The following is a 23,495-nucleotide window of genomic DNA, read 5'->3' as shown; positions in this document are numbered from 1 at the left end:
GCAAAACTGTCCTATATCTTGATTTTTGTTTTCTTAACCAACACATAAGGTCCTTACGTCCTTCTGATAAAGCAGTTAATTTCATGCCACTGACGGTATTATATGTCCATTGGATGTCTTCTGTGTAAAACAGCAAATAGCCTCTACTTGCTACTTCATGGAGAAGAGGAGGAAACCATGAAATGCACTCCAGCTTAATAAATACCACCATGTACCTGTTTGGTTATTTGTTCCCTGATCACTAGCACATATGAATGTAAAAATCAGTCAGGCTTGCTCTGTGCAGGAGGAAATCAAGTTATGTGCAGCATCAGAGTTTGATCCAGAAACAGTGACACAAGTAAGGATTTATTTATTTTAAATTTAGGTAGAATACATCCACTTTTGTTTTATAGGCAGAATCTTCGATTAAGGGCTCTTAGCTTTAAGAAAAAATAAAATCCAAAGTCTGAGTGTAGAAAACTTGTCACTAGAATACCACTTTCTTTTTTCTTTAAGGAAAAATGTATGTACAAATAAATAATCTACTCTACTAGCAAACTCATTACTGAGGAAATATTGTTGGACCTACACTGTGCATATGCTGATTTATGGAGATTAATGTTAAGAAAATTCAGACTCCTGCTAGTTGATTTTGCCATGATACAAACAGTTTGAAAAGACTGAAGTTTGTTCTCTTCGCTCAGTAGTGGGAAGAGGGGTGGATGCGGAGTGCTTGTATCTCTAGCTCTATGTTGTGAATACAGGTTTTAGGAGAATCATTCATTAACAAACATGGTGGGGTTTAGCACCCTCTTGAGGAGAAAACCCTGAGGTTCCTTTTATTTGGAGGAAATTTCTTTTACATAGTTTTGGGGGTTTCATTTTTGCTGATGTTTTCCCTCCTTTTTCCTCTTGATTTAGGATATGATCAACTGTATTGGTGGAATAAACGTGCTGTTTCCACTGCTGGAGCAGATCAGTTTTCTTGGTGCGCCGATACCTGAGAAGCCTGAAGGGGAAACTCTCCCTCCAGAACTACTTACTCCTGTAGAGGGAGACTGGGTGGTGATGCCATCCACAAAGGCGTCAGGTGGACAAGTACAGCTGAACTGAAAGGATTTTTAAGATTGATTTAAGGAGTCTTTCTGTGAGTGGCAGAAAGCTGTTTGATTACGTGCTGGCTTTTTTAGTATGCAAAGCTGAAAGGCTCTTTCTGTTCCTGGGTATCTGACATGGATGCTGAATACTAGGAGTTCAGCACTATGTAAAATTAACTTATTAGCATATTTCAAATATAGTTATGTTTAATAGCATATTTTTCCTTTTCATAGTTTACTATTACATTAGTGTAAAAGTGTGCGGGTTTAAAATTGCTGTTCTGAAAAGTTTGTTCTGATTATTTTGAGAAATGATGTTTGATGCAAAGCCTACTGATATCAATAATAAGAGCTTTCCTACAACTCAAGCACTGGGTCCAAAAGCCACACAAAGACTTAGCAGCATCAGCACAGTACTGTTTAGCCATTAGCCAACCTTTTATGTTCTTAGGAAAACGCTCAGACACCTACCTCTTCCACACGCTGTCAGATTTTAGTATTATATTTTTTAGAAAATGAAAAGGAAGCTTTAAGAATAGATTCTTTAAAGCTGTCCTAATATTAAGAATGAACTTTCATCTCAACAGAAACCACTGGGAAATCAGACCTTGCAAGGAAAACACACATTTTTTTGTTTCAAATATTAGATGATGAAGTAAAGTAAATAAAATATTTTTGTCTGTCTGTCTCATGGCTAGAAAGTGTCACTTTGCAACTCCAGAGGGAGAATAACTGCAGCATACGTAAAATGTTGTAACTGAAAGAGAAGTTTGTCTGTAACCTCCGGCCAGATGGATAAAGCAACTAAAGTCAGGACTGGGGTCACTTTATTCTGGAGCGGCATGGAATGTCTGTGACTCTGCCCTGGAAAAATGTAAATACAACCTACAGCTAGGGAATGAACAGAAAAAGAGTTGAAACATTCAGGAAATAGTGAGGAATACAAACTCTTGATTTTACTTTTTCCCCTCTACTTTTATGCAGTGGTCCAACAATAAACCATGAGGCTTTGGCTACTGTTCTGTTTTGCAGAAGCTCGCCTGGAGGAGAATGTTGTTGCAACTTTCATCTTGATGATAAAACACTTTATTCAGAGACACCATGTCAATCAAGAAAATCTCATCCACTCCCATGGAGTTGCCACCCTAGGAGCCTTGTTACAGAAGGTGAGCACGTTTGAATCACAGAATCACAGAATGTCAGAGGTTGGAAGGGACCTCGAAAGCTCATCCAGTCTAATCTCCCCACCGGAGCAGGAACACCCAGATGAGGTTACACAGGAAGGTGTCCAGGCGGGTTGCAATGTCTCCAGAATAGGAGACTCCACAACCTCCCTGGGCATCCTGGGAGTGTTCTGTTGGATCCTGGTAACAGTGTTCTGTTACCCTCACCAAGAAGAAGTTTCTTCTCAAATTCAAGTGGAACCTCCTGTGTTCCAGTTTGAACCCATTACCCCTTGTCCTACTATTGGTTGTCACCGAGAAGAGCCTGGCTCCATCCTCCTGACACTCACCCTTTATATATTTGTAAACATTAATAAGGTCACCCCTCAGTCTCCTCTTGTCCAGCTCCAGAGCCCCATCTCCCTCAGCCTTTCCTCACACGGGAGATGCTCCACTCCCTTCAGCATCTTGGTGGCTGCGCTGGACTCTCTCCAGCAGTTTCCTGTCCTGCTGGAACTGAGGGGCCACAACTGGACACAATATTCCAGATGTGGTCTCCCCAGGGCAGAGCAGAGGGGCAGGAGAACCTCTCTGACCTACTGACCACCCCCTTCTAACCCACCCCAGGTACCATTGGCCTTCCTGGCCACAAGGGCCCAGTGCTGGCTCATGGTCATCCTGCTGTCCCCAGGATTATACTGGAACCTGGGGTTGTTCCTGCCCAGATTCAAGACTCTACACTTTCCCTTGTTATATATCATTAAATTTTTCCCCGCCCAACTCTCCAGCCTGTCCAGGTCTCTGATGGCAGCACAACCTCTGGCGTGTCAGCCACTGCTCCCAGCTTGGTGTCATCAGCAAACTTGCTGACATTCACTCTATTCCCTCATCCAAATAATTGATGAATATATTGAATAATACAGGCCCCAGCACTGCCCCTGAGGCACTGCACTGGATACAGGCCTCAACTGGACTCTGCCCCATTGACCACGACTCTCTGGCTTCTTCCCTTCAGCCAGTTCACAGTCACCTCACTACCCGCTCATCCAGACCGCACTCCCTCAGTTTAGCTGTGAGGATGCTGTGGGAGACTGTGTCAAATGCCTCAAGTCAAGATAGATCACGTCCACTGCTCTGCCATCATCCATCCATCTTGTTATGTCCTCATAAAAGTCACTGAGGTTGGTCAAGCACGACTTCCCCTTGGTGAAGCCATGTTTGAGACACATCCTTTAGAAATGGAAGTTAGGGATGAGGTCCTGATTTCTTGGAAAAGTTCTTAGTTTGGCCAGGATGCGAGGGTCTTCAAAGGTCCCCTTAGTACCTACTTTTCTTTCTCATGTTTCTGAAAACAGAGAGACATGAGAAGCTGGTGTTTTGTCTTTTTTTTATGTTCTCCTTTTTTGGTTATAGATACTCTGTATGATTCTTCAGACTACCCTGGGTTTGTGTTTATTGTATTGCTTTAATGGAAGAAGACATTGCTGTAGAAGACAAAGAATCCCAAAATTTGGCTTGAAAAAACATGAAGTTTGTTAGGAGATTGAATGCTAACAGCTGCTGTTATTTTGAAAGGTGCCAAGCAACTTAATGGATGTGAATGTACTGATGGCTGTGCAGTTGCTGATAGAACAAGTTTCAGTAGAAAAGAACATGCAGCTTTTGCAGCAGATGTATCAACACTTGCTTTTTGACTTCAGTATCTGGAACAGCGGGGACTTCCCCTTCAGAATTGGTGAGCTCTGCAACTTGGGCAACTGTGCAAAGACACAGTACCCTTCACGTCACATAAACCTTTATCTGGGTTCTAATAGAAAACTTTATATTGCAGGGCATATACAGTATCTTTCTACCATTATCAAAGACAGTAGAAGAGTCTTCAGGAAGAAATATGGTGTGCAGTTTCTTCTAGATACACTCAGGATTTATTATGGGTATGAGTTTCACCTCTTCTTAACTCCTCCTTATTTTATATTATTTTATGTGGCTGTTGTTTGTTTATATTTGTTTGTTTGGGGGTTATTTTTGTTTGGTTTGGGTTTTGTTGTTTTTTTGGGGGGGGCAGGAGGGGGGTTGTTTTGGGTTTTGTTTTTTGTTTGTTTTTCCCCAACATCCCAGTGAGCAAATTAATAAATAAAACTGCAGGTTGACTTTTGATTGTTGATTTAACTTTCAAAATTCAGGGGTTTTTTTAAATTTTTCCACTTAATTTCCTACTTTTCCATGACCTTAATTTTTATGATAGGCTTATATAAAATTTAGGTCAATGACACTAAAAACACTTGGAAAGGTTGTTAACAAGTCCTTCAACAAATATAACAAGTCATCAGCAAATTTGGTGATGACACCAAGTTGGGAGGGAGTGTGGAGCTGCTAGAAGGCAGGAGGCTCTGCAGAGGGATCTGGATAGGCTGGAAAAATGGGCTGGTTCCAATGGGCTGAAGTTCAACAAGGCCAAGTGTCGGGTGCTGCACTTTGGCCACAACAACCCCCTGCAGCGCTCCAGGCTGGGCACAGAGTGGCTGGAGAGCAGTCAGGCAGAAAGGGACCTGGGGGGACTAGTGGACAGGAAGCTCAACAGGAGCCATCAGTGTGCCCAGGTGGCCAAGAAGGCCAATGGTGTCCTGTCCTGTATCCAAACCAGCGTGGTCAGCAGGACAAGGGCAGTGATCCTTCCCCTGTGCTCTGCACTGGGGAGGCCATACTGGAGTATTGTGGTCAGTTCTGGGCCCCTCAGGTCAGGAAAGAGATTGAAGTGCTGGAGCGGGTCCAGAGAAGAGCAACAAGACTGGGGAAGGGACTTGAACACAAGCCCTATGGGGAGAGGCTGAGGGAGCTGGGCTTGTTTAGTCTGGAGAAGAGGAGGCTCAGAGCTGAGCTCAGCACTCTCTAGAACTGCCTGAAGGGCAGTTCTAGCCAGGTGGGGATTGGTCTCTTCTCCCAGGCAGTCAGCAATAGGACAAGGGGCCATGGGCTTCAACTCTGCCAGGGGAAATTGAGGCTGGAGATTAGAAAGCAATTCTGTGCAGAGAGAGCGGTCAGGCACTGGAATGGCTGCCCAGGGAGGTGCTGGACTCACCGGCCCTGGAGGTTTGTAAACTGAGATTGGACATGGCACTTAGTGCCCTGATCTAGTCAATGGACTGGAGTTGGACCAAGGGTTGGACTTGATGATCTCTGAGGTCTTTTCCAACCCAGTCAATTCTGTGATTCAATCTTGTAATTTTATCAACAATGCAAATTAAGTCATAGATCATTATCATTATGAAAAGAGAGGGTGTTTATCATTTTAAGCTATTTTGGTTTTTTATAGCCTTGTAGAATTTGAAGTAGGACGTTTTTAGGAATTCAAAATTTTAGCTTTCAGTCTTGGTGATTTCTGTCTGTATCTGTATGAATGTAGTTATGTCATTGAGGAAGACTGGCTAGAGACCTTGCTCTTTGCTTTAGAGGGTTGGGGTGGGAGGGACCTGAAATCCTGACCTGTATCCAGATCAGTCCAAGTCTACATTTCTGGGCCTTATAGACTTGGTAAGTTTGATCTAGTATTTCTTATTACTTTTCGGTTGCCTTACTTCAGTAGAAATTGGTGACCTGTGCCATGATATATAGGTAGGTGAAAAAGTACAAAATTACAAAACTAGCACAACGAAATTACTGTTAATGAGGCATGAAGAACTTCCTTTGCTTTTCCTGCCTGTCATGTGTAGCAGTGGCTGTAAAGACAGTGATTTGGCTCCTGATGACCTGAGAACAATACGGACGTCCCTCTATGGACTGATCAGGTATTTCCTGAGCAAAGGTTGAACACATGAAGAAATACAGAGCATCATAGGATACATAGCTGCCACCACTGAAGAGGAGCAGGTATCCAATATGGTCTATGTTAGTTGTTTAAACTGTACGCATTTTGGTTTTGTTGTTTGGTGTTTAGAAATCTTGTGTCTAGTGTGCTTAAAAGAGGGGGGAAAGTGTTATTAACACAAGCAAAGTGTTATTTGATGCTGAGGCAGGTTACAGGAGCACACTCAAAAGCTGACGGTGCTCTGCAGATGGCCATACTTTCCAGGTTATTTTTTTTCCCTGAAGGGGGCAGAAAGAACATGATATGTAACACTGCCATTAGAAAAATTCTCTTAATTTACAAAACCAAATTAACTGGACTTCAACTCATCAGAAGTTGTAATGATGTCATTTCTATTTTGTAAATGCCAACTGAACTTGACCTCTAATTACAGTTTGATAAGGTGTCCTATATGGAGGAAAAAAAGGTATCCAAAAAATGTAATTTTAAATGGAGTAATATTGAGTAGACAAAATGTCTATTTTGTAACAAGCCAAAGGCAAAATTTCAAAGCCAATAAAACGTCCCCCAAATGGAGTATGCAGTCTGAATGAGCTGTGGATTAATGTAGTTGTCTTAATTTTATAGCTCTATGGAATTCTGGATGTTCTCTTCAGCCTACTTCATTCCAGCCCAGCCCCAGACCAGCTTTTTTTATTGCTCTTTGAACCAGGGAATGCTGATATTCTTTACGCTCTGTTATTGCACCGAAGATACTCTGACAGACTTAGAGAACTTGTTTTCAAGGTAATGAATTGAATTGTATGTTCTTAAATCGATCAATCGAACATAAATTTGTGGTTTTGTCTGTAGTCTGACACTGCAGACGTGCATGCAATTGCAAAGACACTCATCCTCCATGTTTTCATTTTTCTTTTCTGTTCTGTTAGCTATTCTGTTTACTGCCATAGTCACAATGGAATTAGTGTTCTCTTAAAGTATCGATACCTTTGAAATAACAGTCCATGTTGCTTGAGTTAGCTTACAAAGTAAACTTAAAAACAGTGGACCAGCATGTTATATCATACATATGAAGGTAAAGAGGTCTGGAGGCTCCCTTGTGCTTATTTTGCATTTGTGTGTGCTTTTTCTTGCAGATTGTGGAAGAGATGCTAAAATGCACTAAAGTTTATGAACGTAGTAAGCACAGAATGAGACTCAGGGAGGTGGGGTACTCTGGACTGGGGCTCCTTCTGAATGAATCTGCGCTTACTGTTTCTCTTATTAAAAACCTTCTTAACCAAGTTCTGTATGCAGGTAATTGGCAAGTGTTGTGTCTACCATTAATAAACTCCTCCTGCTCAGAGGCAAACTTATTGATTTTGTTTGTTTGTGCTTTGCTTTGTTTTGTTTTCAAGGAAAACCAGAGCTGTTACTTTACAGAGCTTTTCTATTCAAGGTTCCCATTAGTCTCAGCTAATATTGTGTTAGTTCCCTGAAGCTTGTTCCCTTTACTACCCCTGAATGTAGCAGTGACCTCCAAGGCAATTTGTAATATTTAGCTGTCATATTCTCTTGCATGATATAATTTGTGTTGTTTTTTCTTTCTGCCCTACAGATCCTGCTGTGAATTATAAAGATCTCCTAGCTGTAGTACATCTGGCTCATAGATCAGATATAAACATGAGAGTGGTCATCTGCAGAAAGGTTGGTAGTCTGCTTTAAACAGGAATACTGTCCTTTAAGCCCATAAGCTGTACGGAATCCCAGAATGTCAGGGGTTGGAAGGGCCCTGGAAAGCTCATCCAGTGCAATCTCCCCATGGAGCAGGAACACCCAGCTGAGGTTACACAGGAAGGTGTCCAGGCGGGTTGGAATGTCTGCAGAGAAGGAGACTCCACAACCGCCCTGGGCAGCCTGGGCCAGGCTCTGCCACCCTCACCAGGAACAAGTTTCTTCTCAAATTCATGTGGAACCTCTTGTGTTCCAGTTTGTACCCATTACCCCTTGTCCTGTCACTGGTTGTCACCGAGAAGAGCCTGGCTCCATCCTCCTGACACTCACCCTTTGTGATATCTTAATTATTTGAGGCTTTATTTGTTGCTACTGCTTTCGTTAGCAATGATTTACCTTAAAAATGAAGCCCATCTGTCACTTAATGTTGAATTTTCTGTATCCCAGTCCTTTTAAGAACCAAAACACAAAGCAAAGCCTCTGTCATGATTCTCAAATGGCTGTATTTTCTACAAGTTAGAGATTGTAGACTCCTTGAGATACTTAGTTTTCTCAAAGGATGCGTAAGACCATGATCAAAGTTTTGTATTCTTAATATCTTTTTTCGAAATAATGTATTATGATTCAAAAGAGTGGTTGTGGCTGCAGGGAAGAGATAGGGAAGAAGCAGTGACTTTTTCTAAACCAAGCTCTCTCTGACTTTTATTGCCGAAATTAGTAGTAGCGAATGTAGCTGTGAGGCACTATATTGTCTATTAAGGTTTCTCAAAGTGAAAAAAGTGAAATTATAATATACATTATCAGAAAGCTATTAATATTGCAGCTTTCTTACTTTTATCTATTGAGTAGTTCCTAATCAAGCGTATTTTCTGGTCTAGATTTCTTTTTTTGCAGACTAATGGCTGAATTAGGATTATGTGTTGGGATAGTTGGCTTTTGCTGGATTTGGTACAGAAGAGTGGCTGGAATATGAGGACTTAGCAATATGCTTTGGAAGCTTTTCTTCTCTGCTCCTGAGAAATTTTTCTTTATCCCTTGTTTTTTCCAAATATACTATTTCTAATGAGAAAAAAATATTTTATGGCTTGTTTGCTTATTATTAACTGATTGTGGCTCTTTTACAAGAGCCTTAAAAAAGGCAAAAAGTTGTCGATTGTAAAATGTCTAATTGCAAAGCTAGAATGAATGCAGTGACCCACCAAAATTAATGTATACTCATGGGATATCTTCTGCTGTCCTCAGGTTTTGCACCTTTTGCATTCCCAGCTGGATGCAGCACAGCAGATTTCTCAGCAGTTGGGCTGGCAGGACACTTTGATTCGACTGTTCTTGAAAGAAAACTCAGTTGTCCAGATTGGCTTGAAAGAGACCAGGGCTGATTCCTCAAGGGAAGAGAAGAAAAAGCTTCCTGCTGAAGAGCTTCAGAAACATCAACCTGATAAGACAGAGGGAGACAAAACTGGCAGCTTCGCATGTGTTAATGGTCTGTTTGATCAGTGGAGTTTAGAAGACGCCAAATCCCTGGATGTCCCTGCTCATTTCTCTGTCATGCCACTGGAAGACGCGTCCACAGCGGAGATGTCTTTTAGGCTGGAGGAGCGGGAGGAATTGTGGCACAGCAATCCTTCACATTTGAGCTTAGATCTCTCCAGTGTTGACTCTTACGAACTGGCGGACGTTGCAAATCGGCTGACAGACAGCCAGCCCAGCACACCCTCACCCATAGAGAACACAAAGGCGTTCTCTGGGCAGCCCGACAAAGAGCTGGCTCTTTCAAATGATGTGGGCTTTGCCGCCGATCTTTCTTTATTTGAAAACCAAGGAGTAAGTAATGCACTCTCTATGTGGTTAATTTTTCCAAATGTCTGCAATTGCTGTTTATTTTTTTAATAATCTTCCTAATGCATAATTATTGTAGGGTTTTTTTCCCCCTCCTATCTTCCAACAGAAGAGCAAACAATGTAGCTATTTTATAGGGGTACTTCCTTTTGTAACATGTCTCCTTTTTATGGTTCTCTGGTTGGAATAGCTTTGATGTTAAAACAAAGAAAACTACAAACTCCCCCCTCCTTCTATATTTCAACATCCTTTACCTTCCAGAGGAGGCATAGAGCAGACTAAAGGTCAGGTTGAAATAATGATGTAGGAATCAAGTCAGTATGTATTACAACATACAAGCAAGCCATGGTCCCTTATCTTTGCATTTGCATGTATGTGGCCATTGGACTTTAGACTGCAGAGTTTTCAAAAACACCGAAGCATGCAAACGTAGACTATGATGAAGGAGAAAGGTTTTGGAGGTTGTCTAGACTAGAAGGGCTGTAAATATTTCTGTTCTTTTGTAGGGGGGTGATACTGAACTCATACAGTTACTTACCGACATCCTACTGTGTATAATGTGGAATGGCATTGAAAAATCTGATGCTGCTGCTTGGATTGAGCGAGGGCAGGTGTTTTCTGCACTGACCAAACTGGGGATGTCTAATGAGTTGCTGCGACCTTCTGATGAAATAAAACTCAAGTGAGTGTCCAGTTCAAGGATGGATTGTTTCGTCTCTTTTGAGGGAAAACAGGGAAAGGGGCTTTAGTGAAGCAGGGAAGGGGCGGGTGTTTCACAACAAGATGTACTTTTCTTCACATACTGTCAGAAGTATATTCTGCTACCTATTCAGTAGTGTCACATGGTGATAAGGTTTTGAAAATGTATCGCTGGTTTCGTGAGCTGTTCGAAATCTCTTTTACCTCATTGACTTATTGAGAAGATGACAGTTATGTCACTGCAGACTAAGATGCTCTATTAAATACTTAATTGGATATTTTTTAGGCCACTTACACTTAGAACGTATAATAATGACTTTGGGATTTTGTTTTCCATGCAGCTTGCTGGAGAAGATGTTAGAATGGTCAGTCACTGACAACAGAGATTCAAAGGCTCTCCCTGCACATGCTGAAAATGCCTTCATGCTCTTGCTAATTGTACAAGATTTCCTGCAGGCAGAAGGACTAGTTAATTCAAATTTATGGACAGAAAAGGTACAGTAACTACATAATGGAAGTACTGTATATGGGCTGAAATACTGTTGAAAAAGTTGTCAGCTTGGATACTGCTGTTCCTTCTAGGCTTGTTTTTAAATGGTAGATACTACAGAGTGAGTGTCTGCAGTGGAATGGGTTAGCTTGCCCCTTAAGGAGTAAAAAAGCGTGAATACTTACCACAGGGAATATAGTTAATTTTGCAAATTAAATAGGCCTCTAAGTGGTGGTACTCTTTCTTGAAAATCCAGGTATTTTTCAGACTGGAGAGGTATTTAGAAAATGTAGGAGCTAATGAAACAGTGTCAGTTGTAGCCTAAGCAGATTTTGCACCGTTTATCAGCAGGTATGATGCATTGTGTGTGTCCTGATTAAAAAAACCAGCCAAAACTCTGCTCTCAGTTGCAAGCTGAGAAATGTCACTTCTGGGCTTTGACCCCTATTGGAAGTTCAACATAAGGTTGTGCATATATATGTAAATAGCTCAATTTTCTAGATCAGAGTCAGAAACGTGAGATCTGTGGAAGAAAATTATAATCAACGCAATAGGTAATGTAAAGGAGCTTTCTGCCATCTGGCTATTTCTCCTGCCTTTTAGATCCCCATCATTTGCCTCAACATTTGTGTCGTTTCTGGCAGTAGTCTTGTTTCCTTTGCTGAGTTGTCATTGCTTTTCCATTTTCCAAGGCTAAAGGGGAGAGGCATTGTATGGAGCCACCATTATTTCATGATAAATCCTGAAAGAATCAGGGTTTTTAAGGCTATTCTTTTTGGAAAAAAAAAAAAGTGTGATATTGAGAGTCGTCAACACAGTAATTCCTAAACTGTTATCCAAAATGCCTGCTTATAAGTAAACATAGCTTGATCTCAAAGCTTTTAATCATTTGGTTTTTAAAAGTCTCTTCTTGGTAGAAGTTTTGCCTTCTGTTGTGATCTGGCTTTGTGAAATCTAATGAGAAACGAGATCTGAACTTCGGAGTAATGAGAGCTGTGCTTGTTGCCAAGTCTGAGTTGAAAATAACACTACTTTCATAAATTATCTTCCCCTGTGCCTGGGGAGAATTTAATAGACTGTAATGTTCTAAGCAGGGCAACCTTCAGTCTGCCACAGAAGCATTCCTGTGCTTCTGGGGCTTAACTAAAGAACTCTTTTACATTTCAGTAATTTATTAGGGAATGTATGAAGGTATAGTGGTTTTAAGCAAATACATCTGGATAGTGAAATGTGCCATTTACCTGCAAATACCTACCCTGGTGTAGAAATACTGAATAGAAAGGATTGCCTCCTATATTTTTTATATATTTTTAAAGGCATTTATAGCTTGTTACACAGTTTCAGGTGTTTCACTAAATCAGATATTTGTGAAGGAAGCCTTGTTTTCCTTCTCAAGGCACTCTGTGCATTGCTATTGCTGGTAAATTACTAGCATTACAGTCAAATAATTTAAAATACAAAGCAAAAGAATGAAGTCCTATCTATACTAAAGGCAGAAATTGCAAGTTGGTGTGAGATCTGTGCTATTTAGTAATAGTGTCTTTTCCGTTGTAGTAATCCTACTTGTGGAGTCTTTAGCTTTCCTAAGGAAATGACATTTACTGGACATCAATTATAGGCAAAAACATATGCATATATACCACATGTTGGTTTTGGCTTTATTCAGGGGAGACACTTAAGTTTACCGTATGGGGCTAGAGAGATTTTTTTGTAGTCAGGAGTTGTTTTGCAGTGCGGTGTTCTGGGATAATTTTCTGGATTTGGGTAAGTTAGAGCTGTGAACACAGCCTCTTCTTCAGCTAGTTGAAATGATTGTGTTTCCAGCTGGAGTAGCTGTTGTGAATTTTATTTCACGCCAGTCTGTTTTTACAATAGCTCTTGGAAGAACTGGTGACTCTCATGGACAGCCTGTCCGTCTGGTACTCTGCTGGCCCAGAGGCAAAGAGGCTTTCACAGGTACAAGTCCGGTTGCTCCTTGGATTCATTGCACAAGATAACTTACAGGTTGGTGGCAAATTCCTACTAGTAGTGCTGTGTTTTAAGCGCTTGCTGTTGTAACTGTTGTGGTTTATGGGTGTCGAGGTTTTGATTGTGGGGTGACAATAAAACCGTGGCAGATGTATTGTTAACCTCCTCTCCCCCACAACTTCTGCCTTCAGCTCCTCCCTCTCCTCCCTTCCCACTCAGCACAGGCGATTGGGAGGGAAAGAAGGAGGGAGAGAAGAGAGTTGGAAAAATTAAAATTGTGTTACTAATGCTACTAATAAGAATAGAGAAAATAAAACAAAATGTACAAAACCAATCTTGAAAGTCCCAGCAAATGCAGAGCCGGCACCCGAAGTCCTGGACTGGACTCTGCAGCCAACCGGAGCTGGATTCAGTCTGTCACTGGCCTCAGTTCGCAGGGACGACTCGCAAGGTCCTCTCCTAATGTCGGCCACAAGGAAAAGGGACAAGAGTCCTCGTGATCTCCCATTTTTATATGTAGTATCACGTGAATGGGATGTTATACTAAGTTGGTCCATTTTTGGTCACCTATTTCTCCTTGCCCCTCTCGTGAGATGTGCATCCATCCTTATCAGTGACCTTGCATACCGTTGCTATGTCTACCAAAATATGTACCTGGCTTTTCAGGAAAATGCAGCTAATAAGAAGGCTTTAGCTGACATCTAGTGAGTCTGATGGCAGTCCTTCCTCCTTGTGCAGGGAAGATGTTTGCCTTAATTCTTACCATTTGCAAATTTACCCCGCAGTCTTGCCAATGTGCACCTTCCGAGCATGAGAACGAGGTAGAGGCCAAGCTGCTGGGACTATGTAGGCACTACTAGTGGCAGTAAGATAGTGATTCTGATTGTGACTTTTTGTTTCTACCATAAAATACATCTATTTGTAGTTTGGGGTTTATGTATTTTAAGTGCACGTGAACCTGGACTGTTCTGCCAAATCAACATTTGGAGCAAAGTTAGCAGGGCGGTGCCTGGAATGAGCCCTGCAGAAAAGCCAGGCCTGTTAGTTTATGTTTGGGATTGTCTTAATGCAGCTGTTTGTGGTTGCAGTGGACTCAGGTTCGGTCTATTACAGGATGGATGAGTGGTCAGTGTCCATCTTTGATGGATGTGTGTCTTAGGCTTCCCAGGATGCAGCCAGAATATGTCCATATTCCTGTGCTGGAAATCACTATTTTGAGTATTGCATTCATTTTTTGTTGTTTTTCTGTGTAGGTCTGTGCTATGGCAGCAGCCAAACTAAACACACTTCTTCAGACCAAAGTAGTTGAGAGCCAGCCCGAAGCGTGCTGCATCCTGGGGAAGCTGGAAGGCATCTTGAGTAGATCAATTGAAAAGAAGACAGAAACTTACTCATTTTTGATTCCCCTTGTTCGGACATTGGTATCCAAGATTTATGAACTTCTTTTCATGAACCTGCATCTCCCTTCATTGCCTCCTACCAATGGCAGCCCATCTTTCTTTGAGGATTTTCAAGAATACTGCAGCTCTGCTGAGTGGCAAGTGTATATTGGCAAATATGTAAGTAGTAGATTATTTTCCATCATTTTCCCTCTCTTTTTAGCCGTGAAAGCAGAGAAACTCATTCAGAAATCACATTGTGCTTTTTGTTTTGCTGGAACCAGATTATTCCAAATATGAAGCAGTATGAAGAGAATTCATTCAGACATGATCACGAGCAGATGACACTTTATTGGAGGGATTGTTCTGAAGCATTTATGGTGAACATGCACAAGCGAGACCGGGAGAGAGGAGAAAGTAAGCTTAAATTTCAGGTAAGGTTTTGAGTGAGTGCAAGTTTCTCTTAGAACTGTCTTGGGAGTTGCCTTCTAAAAGATGGAGAAACTGAATTCCAGGATGCTCCAATTCAAGTGATTGCAGGCAGGTTGATTAGTTTAAGATGTTATGGGCAATGTGACTTGATGCACTTGTAGGATTTTCTTTTAATTATGTTCTTTCTATTTAAGAGTCCTATCTGTAAGCAGAATTATTTAAGAACATGAGGCCTTTCTCATAGTGCAGCAACCTGGAATTATGCTCAGATATAAGCTGCATGTTCTTTTACTTTGCTTTGAATTATTAAAATATCTTATCCATTATGAGATGAGTCAGCGTGTGTAGTGTGTGTATGTTCTGTTTTGTGTGGGTTTTGTGTTTGGTTTGGTTTCGTTTTGTTTCATTTTTGTTTGGGTTTTTTTGTTGTTTTTGGTGGTGGTTGTTGTTTACCCTATTTCAATACAATGAAAGTGTTTAAAATACTTAACAGCTCCTATTTAACATTAAACTTTTGGAAAAACTATTTCTCAACTGACTCAGTTTAGGCAGTAGAATTAAGCAGTAATTACAGCAAATATAGCTAAGTTACATTTCTCTTGTGTTCTCTTTGTCTACTTAATAAGGATCCTTATAGTAAATCCTCTTTTATTCAAGTAGCTAAAGGAAGGATAGAATGAGAGTCACATTCTAGAACAGGAGTTTACAGAAAAATCCTACCTGTTACAATAGGATTACCATACTGACCACTTTTCTGATGACGAAGAATTCTTTTCATCTGGATTCAGAATGGATAATACTTTCTTCACATCTTAAAGTCAAAGTTTGGTGCCATTTCTTCCAGCATTAAGCTTCTTAAAATTTTCCTTGTAAGCATTACCTTAAATTTTCAGAAATTTTTACCGCTTAGGCTTTGTTGTTCCTTCTTAATTGGTGAGAATTCTTGCAAGCCACAAAACTGTGTTTTCAAAGGTCAGAGTTATTTCAGTGCTAGATCTGTTTTTAATGGTCTTTCAGGAGCATTTTGTGGAACCGTTCGGCAGAAAAGCTCGACAGGAAAATCTGCGCTACAACAGTATGTTAAAGCAACTTCACGGTCAACACACAGCTACTCTGAGACAGTGGAGAGCAGCCCAGCTCTACCTCCTCTCTGAACGTGGCCCTTGGGCTGAGATGTAAGAAGTTTTTAAATCAAACTGTATATGATACTTAAAAGGAGTTTGCTCACATGACTAACTTAACTGTTTCATGTGAACTGTGGCCGATTGACTCCGATAACAATTCTTGAGACGTAAAGTTAACATTCAGTGCATCTTTTATAACGTGTCCTGCATTTAGTTACCAAAATGCAAAGTTTCAAGCATAGTGCCGAGGTAGTTTTCTGGGTACTCTTGCCAAGTGACCAAAAAAATTAGTTATCAGTGAAGTGATTGCAAAAACTTTTTGAGACATCCTACAGATAGGTGGCTCTGTTGGAAAAGAGATAACAGACTTGTTAAGAAAGACTTTGAGATATTATGCGTTAAGTTGGTTTCAGTTTAAAATAATAATAATAGAAAATAAATACTGTTTGCAAAGTACTTTAGGTTCATCAGAACTGCAAGATTAAATATGAAATTAAAACGCAGTTTATTGCTTTTCTGTTTTACAGTGTACAAGTGGATGACCAGTATTTTTCTAAATATGTGCTGTTTCGTAACAAATTCACATAGGTCTTTACCTTCTTTTAACTGTTTTTATGGATATTCTTGTATTCCAAGGGAACAGCGTCCTATTCACTGGAAACTTTCAAATGTGGAAAATTTTTCACGTATGAAACTAAAACTGGTGCAGAATTACAACTTCAACTCTCATCAGGATGCTAGTGACCTGAGAGATAATTTAGGTAAAGTTGGATTGTATTTGCTATTTCACTTGGGATTCTTCAGTCTTTACTGAAGAAAGATACACACTTTACTCTTTGTATTTAAGAATTGTATTTAAATACTCTTTGTATTTGTTTCCTCTATAGTAAAATATGTGACGTAAGAGTGGTACTTTCACCTGAAACACCATCTTTCTACTGAGCAGAATTAATTCCCCCTTGTTTATTCAAATGTGAGTTTTTGTGCCAAAAAGTTAAAGAAATCCTTTGGTTTAAAATAAACAGTCACACAGCTTTCTTGCATAAGATTGTTTCAAGAAAAGGACACAATGAGATCAGAGTATGCAGGCACTATTTCTTTACAACCTTTTAGAGCTTATAATTAAAATGTGTAGATATGAAGCACTTTGTTTCAGAAATATGCCAAACAGCAGAGTTAGGGGTGCAAACTGTTATTTAAGTTAGGTGTGTTGGATGTCAAGACTTGAGACAAAAAAAAATAACTCTTTTAAACCCAAGTAAGCAAAAAATAAATGCAGTGTATTTCCATGAAATCTACACACTTTAACCATGTTTGACAGAACACTGCAAAATATTTTGTTGGAAATGTCCACATCAAAATTCAGTTTTCTAATGTGTTTGTGTCTTCCTGTTGTACTGTTACGATTTGACATGTATATCATGTAGTTCAGGGAGTATCTTTAGTGTTCTGTTTCTCCCAAAAGTATCTAAGAAGTCTCGTTATTTTTTACTCAGTTAAAACCAACATCTGGGCAGGAACAACCCCAGGTTCCAGAGTAAGTTGGGGAATGACCTATTAGAGAGCAGCGTAGGGGCAAGGGACCTGGCGGTCCTGGGGACAACAGGGTGACCATGAGCCAGCACTGGGCCCTTGTGGCCAGGAAGCCAATTGTACCTGGGGTAGGTTAGAAGGGGGTGGTCAGTAGGTCAGAGAGGTTCTCCTGCCCCTCTGCTCTGCCCTGGGGAGACCACGCCTGGAATCTTGTGTCCAGTTGTGGCCCCTCAGTTCCAGCAGGACAGGGAACTGCTGGAGAGAGTCCAGCGCAGCCACCAAGATGCTGAAGGGAGTGGAGCATCTCCCATGTGAGGAGAGGCTGAGGGAGCTGGGGCTCTGGAGCTGGACAAGAGGACACTGAGGGGGGACTCATTCCTGGGGATCAATATGGAAAGGGTGAGTGTCAGGAGGATGGAGCCAGGCTCTTCTGGTGACAACCAGTGACAGGACAAGGGGCAATGGGTGCAAACTGGAACACAAGAGGTTCCACTTGAATTTGAGAAGAAACTTCTTCTCAGTGATGGTGACAGAGCCTGAAACAGGCTGCCCAGGGAGGCTGTGGAGTCTCCTACTCTGGAAACATTCAAGCCTGCCTGGACACCTTCCTGTGTAACCTCATCTGGGTGTTCCTGCTCCATGGGGGGATTGCACTGGATGAGCTTTCGAGGTCCCTTCTGATCCCTGACATTCTGTGATTCTGTGTTTTGACAGCAGAAGATACACTCAGGAGTTCAGCTTTCCCAAAGAGTTGTAGCAAACATTTTGTGAGCTGCAATATCTGTTTCTGACAGGTGTGCACAGACACAGCCTTCTAGTGACTCTCTGCTGCTGGAGGTGGTGAAGCAGGTGAAAGTGAGTGACTTGGAAGATGATGTTCTTGAACTACCAGAAGAAGACACTGCAGCCAGTTCCAATTTGTAAGTACAGCAGAATAGAACTGGGCATGTGATGTTGTGCGTACATCTATGTGTGTCTGTGCTCTTGAAGTGCAGCAGAGAAGTGGTGCTTCTCTGAGTGATACTCATGTATTTTCTTGTACCATAAAGGTAATTAAACGCTTGTTTGTGGTGTGTCACGCCTGCAGACTTCTGGGTAGCCATTTCTTCAAATACTTGTGAAGGTAACTTTAGTCACATGAACCAGGACTTAGCTCTGCTCTGGGCCGGATAATTTAAGCACCCAGCAATTAAATAAGGGAAATGCAGTCTCATGTTTTTGTACTTCAGGGGAGGTCAAATCCATTGTGCCCGAGACTGAAATATCAAGCCTGAAGAGTGCTGCTATGAAATGGTGTTTTGTAGTCTAGTCTGGAACATGCAAGACTGCTGATGGAAGTACCTTCGTATAGTCTTTTATGTTGTACTTTTAATGCCATTCAAATGTAATTATTTTCTGAACTGTACTCTTACCAAGTACCCAAGCAACTGTGTAATCTTCCTAACACTTAGTGGTATTTTTATAGGGATGAGAAGGATGAGCAAAGTCAGAAAGAAAAGCTGATATTGTCTGAAGACTGTGAACTCATTACAGTAATTGATGTGATACCTGGCAGGCTGGAGATCACTACCCAGCACATCTATTTCTTTGACAGCAGCATTGAAAAAGAGGAAGGTGAGTGTGATCAGTGTCTCCTTCTGTTCAGTGCAGTTCAGCATTCTGTTTTCAGTAGGCTGAGCTGGATTTTTTTTGAGACTGAGTGTCAAACTAATTGTGAAGAGACAAGTTGTGCATTGGTACTTGAAATTAATATTGTACTTGGTGATCAGTAGCTGGCTGATCCCTTCAGAATCAAGAATCTGGAATTGTACTTGCTGAGCTGCTAAATGGATTCACCATTCTGAGTATTTCTTTAAAAAATTAACCTATTAAAAAAAATTAAGTTTGACTACAAAATGTCAATACCTCTAAATTTTTGGCACCTCCATGTTCTCCCTGACAAACGTTTCACTTTTACATTGATCAAAAAGTTGTAGTAAGTGATGATTAAAAGGTATGTGAACATCAATCATGTATACTATTTCAGTGAACTTTAATAGAATATACATAGCTGAGTATGAAAACAGTGACCTGAAATGTTTGACAAATACTGGTAAAATTTTCAAAACCAGTGTATCAAGTAGTTGACCTTTTGAGAATTCTAAACATAAAAGCCTCTATTCAAGCCTGTTTAAGAGACTGAAGGGGGTTGGTTCATATTTTTTATCAACAGAATACATTTATGAAGTGACCTTGATCAGAAAGCAAAAACAATTATACACTCCATCAGATATTCCCTGCTGTGCCTCTTTCTTTCAGTAGAACAATAGCTGAAGTTACATTTTCCTAGTAAGATGGTTAATCAAGCCGCACATAAAATTGAGCTTTTCTAGGGATAACTCTGGTGTGATTGGAAATGATCCTGCGTTATGTCTAAATGAAAAGTTTTTGATATAAGCCCAGTCAACTATCAAAATTGTCTTTCTAGGAGTAGGTTTTGATTTCAAATGGCACCTTTCTCAAATTCGAGAGATCCATTTGCGTCGGTACAACCTGAGGAGGTCAGCTTTGGAGATCTTCCTGACCGACCAAACCAACTATTTCCTCAACTTCAATAAGGAGGTAGGCAGTGGCATTGGCAGTGGTTCCTGGCGGCAGCGGCTCAGCTCGTAACTCCAAGAGGTCGCGCGCAAGGGGCGGAGCCTCGACGAGAATCCCGTTTTTTACAGCCTGATCAGATCTGACTGTGGGCATTCCAGGAGCTTCTCTGCACCCCCACCCTGGCTGTGGGTGCCCCTGAAGCCTCCAAACATCCCCCACACTGGCCGCAGGTGCCCAGCGGCTCCCTGGTGCCTTGGCACTCCCTTCTCTTAATGACCCTGGCCGGGGGCTCTGGGGCCAAACAAAAGCAGCTGTTGGCCTCAAGCAGCAGAGAGAGGGAGATGTGTCTACTCCTTCCATATCAAAGGAGGGAGGCGGGGAGAGGGGGGCTTGCATTCTGCCACAGTCAGTCTATGAATAGCTCCTATAAAATGTTGTGGAGACTTGGGTTTGTGGGTTTTGTTTGTTCGTTTTTAGCAAATAAACCTTTGCAATAATTTTGTAGGAAAAACATAGGTATAATTTTATTTGAAGAGCAGCAGTATTTCCTAGAAGACTTCTGTGGCAACAGTGATTTTTTACTGTGTAGCATCTACACAAAAGTGAAAAAATCTGCTTCATGTTATTTGTTGCCTTTGTATCCTGTAATTGAAGGATGTCATGTCCATCCATGTCCAAATGTTTATGCAGCAAGAGATAGAAGTGTTTAAAGCATAATTGTATTCCATTTATTTCACATTTTAAGTAGCAGAGAAGCTGTTTACTTGTCAGCTTCAGTCTCTAGAATAATTGTTTTATTCATGCTGCTTTCTAACAGGTACGCAACAAAGTATATAGTCGAATATTGTCACTGCGTTCTCCAAATATTTCTGGGACAAGATCTCCGCAGGAACTTTTTAAAGCTTCAGGTCTGATGCAGGTATGAGACTTCAGCACAAACAGTCTAAAGCATTCCTCTGCTTCCTGAAGGAGTCCTGGAACATCCTGGACTACTGATTTGGCTTTTTTCCCCCAGTGTTTAGATGGCGACTGCCAATTTCTGTACCTTCGGTCTCGCCCCTGAACTTTCACATGCATATTCTTAGAACCACTGTGTTCTGTCGTGTACAGTCAGTGAGGTAAACGGATGGAGCAGCCTCTTGTGTTGATGAGATTGTGGCAAGGGTTCCAACAAGAGTAGAAAACATGTAGCAGACCTGCTTCTATTTTCAGTCCATGATACTGAGTGCCCATTTTGGAACATTTTTCACTACATGCATGGATAATGTTCCCTGCTACCTTTTCATGATGGGACTTTCAATGAAACTCATGAAGATTAAGCAGGAAATATGATCTTAAGGGAATTAGTGACATTGGTATAAAAGGAAAATGTCAAAGTGTCTGTATTACCCTAAATATGGATACATTTTTAAATGTAGTAGATGTGTTCTTAATTTCCATCTCTTCATACCATTCTTGCAGTTGTGTGTCTTTCACTTGCCAGTGCTGTCCTCTGGCAGATAAACACTGCCACAACATGTAATTTGCAATAGTGGTATCTTTCATGTAGTGACTTCCATTGTATCTTTTTCTGTTTTTCAGAAATGGGTGAATAGAGAAATATCCAACTTTGACTACCTTATTCAGCTGAACACAATGGCAGGATGAACTTACAATGACCTTGCTCAATATCCTGTGGTAATTAAAAAAGAATATTTTTTTTGGTTTTTGCCAGTTGTATTTTTTCTGTTTTGAAAGATGGATATTTAATCTCAGTTTTATCTTTGACTCTTTTATAGTTCCCTTGGATTTTACGAGATTATACTTCAGAAGAACTGGACCTGAACAATCCTGCAGTCTTTAGAGATCTGTCCAAACCCATAGGGGTGGTAAATGAAAAGAATGCCAAGGCTGTGAAAGAGAAGTATGTACCAGAACACTCCGTTCTATTTCTCTATCTTTTCTGAGCCTTCAGGCTAATAACACATTTCAAAAATAAAGTTGTGACAGTGAAAGTTTTAAAAACTAGTTTTATAACATCACAGGTGCATTTGCAAAGGTTACGATTTGTTGTTCCTACTGTATTCAGATGAGTTAGCTTAGATGGCACTGAAAGGACAAATTTTCAATTGTTTCTGAGATGTGGAGATAAAAACACTGAAAGGCTGGAGAAACACTTAAAGACCCAGCAGCTTGCAGAGAGAATACTATGTCCCATGTCTGCTTCAAGATAAGGAATGCAAAATCATACTGTGAGTTGAGCTGCCTGTGCTGAGAGGTAACATTGAACCAGTCTGTGCTTCCTGCTCTTTTTTTTCAAGCATAGATTATTATCTTTGAAATAAAATATAACTCAGTGACTTACAGCAACTCCTCTGTAGGTAGGAATGACAAGTACTTACTTACACCCGCACATCTGTGTAGCAATCCTTCTTTTTTTGCTAGTGTGGGGAGTGAGTGTGCCGTCCGTCATACCACATTGCACCAGTCAGACAGCTTCCAAAACCAGCTTTCTTCAGAAAACTTGGAACATGGAGAATTTTCTTTGAATGATTAGGCTCTGCCCTTGACTGTATTGAAATTGTAGTTAGTCGTACTGCTGGAGAACCAATTTCTCTTACCAGCCTTGTGCCACTGAGCAATATATCAGCCAGATGGTGGCGGGGCACTGTACAGTGAGGTTGCCTGTAGAAAAGTGTCAATTAAATCTCTTTTCTGCATCTCGACACAGTCACACACACAATCTTTTTATCTTTTTTTTTTTTTTTTCTTAAATCTTGCAAGAAACTGTGACAAGTCCCTTCAATAATATCCGTACAGCTTAGTGATGTAGGGGGGGTTGTCTGTTGCATTAAGTCATACTAAATCAGTCCTGTCTTGCCCTTCATGCAGTTTCTGACAGCTGATAGCAACTGCCTAGGGAAGAGTATAAGAACAAGTATGCAAAGGCTTCATCTGGTGTACATTTCTGTCTTTCAGAAGTCTTTTTCTTAGGGACTTTTGAAGTCAGAATTGAAGTCCTCATGTTTAACAAAACACAATATATTCTTCTCTTATAGAATGCTGTGATCCACATGTCAATCAACTGTAGTGCTCAGTTGTGTTTATAAATCTTTATTGTGTTTTAGATATGAGAATTTCGAGGATCCCCTGGGGATGATTGACAAATTTCACTATGGGACACACTACTCAAATGCTGCTGGTGTCATGCATTACCTCATTCGAGTAGAATCTTTCACAACACTTCATATCCAGCTTCAAAGTGGCAGGTATACTGTGAGCAAATGAGCAGCACCCTCATTTTGCTTCATTACCAGTTTACTGAGGGAATGAACCAAGTCTAACCTGGGATTTCTGATCTGCAGGTTTGACTGTGCTGACAGGCAGTTCCACTCTATTCCTGCTACATGGCAGGCGCTCATGGACAACCCCAATGATGTCAAGGAACTTATCCCAGAGTTCTTCTACTTTCCAGAATTCCTGGAGAATCAAAATGGTAAACTGACTACGCCAAATATTCTCATAGAAAGCTGTTCTAGTGTTCTTCAGAGAAGAATTGTTACAACCATTTGTGAATGCTGTGGAACACTTCCTATGTAAACTTTATATTGTGCTTGTAGAAATTACTTTAATCATCATGCTGGCTTCAGATTGTTTGTTGTTTTGTTAAGCAACAGCCTCAATGTTGCTGATAAATTCAGACTAGGGACTT

At 40.8% G+C, this 23,495-nt stretch overlaps 1 pseudogene across 1 annotated transcript in view; it reads left to right on the top strand.

Annotated features, from left to right (window-relative positions):
* Window positions 1-23,495, top strand: part of LOC308041735 (neurobeachin-like protein 1) — a 347,706-nt pseudogene that overhangs the window by 14,941 nt on the left and 309,270 nt on the right. Inside the window, exons 14-37 of the transcript in view lie at window positions 904-1,072; window positions 2,112-2,245; window positions 3,818-3,977; window positions 4,074-4,176; window positions 5,953-6,109; window positions 6,675-6,833; window positions 7,184-7,343; window positions 7,645-7,733; window positions 9,003-9,584; window positions 10,106-10,281; window positions 10,640-10,793; window positions 12,664-12,792; window positions 14,010-14,315; window positions 14,420-14,569; window positions 15,585-15,742; window positions 16,328-16,452; window positions 18,019-18,144; window positions 18,690-18,838; window positions 19,692-19,825; window positions 20,622-20,723; window positions 21,386-21,481; window positions 21,583-21,707; window positions 22,912-23,052; window positions 23,149-23,279. The product of the transcript in view is annotated as a neurobeachin-like protein 1 (transcript). The remainder of the gene's footprint in view (window positions 1-903; window positions 1,073-2,111; window positions 2,246-3,817; window positions 3,978-4,073; window positions 4,177-5,952; window positions 6,110-6,674; window positions 6,834-7,183; window positions 7,344-7,644; window positions 7,734-9,002; window positions 9,585-10,105; window positions 10,282-10,639; window positions 10,794-12,663; window positions 12,793-14,009; window positions 14,316-14,419; window positions 14,570-15,584; window positions 15,743-16,327; window positions 16,453-18,018; window positions 18,145-18,689; window positions 18,839-19,691; window positions 19,826-20,621; window positions 20,724-21,385; window positions 21,482-21,582; window positions 21,708-22,911; window positions 23,053-23,148; window positions 23,280-23,495) is intronic.

Source organism: Nesoenas mayeri (assembly GCF_963082525.1).
Source record: "Nesoenas mayeri genome assembly, chromosome: 6".
Classification (NCBI taxonomy): Eukaryota; Metazoa; Chordata; class Aves; order Columbiformes; family Columbidae; genus Nesoenas; species Nesoenas mayeri.
The sequence above is the reverse complement of the archived record's forward strand: the minus strand, read 5'-3'. Positions and strand labels throughout refer to the sequence as shown.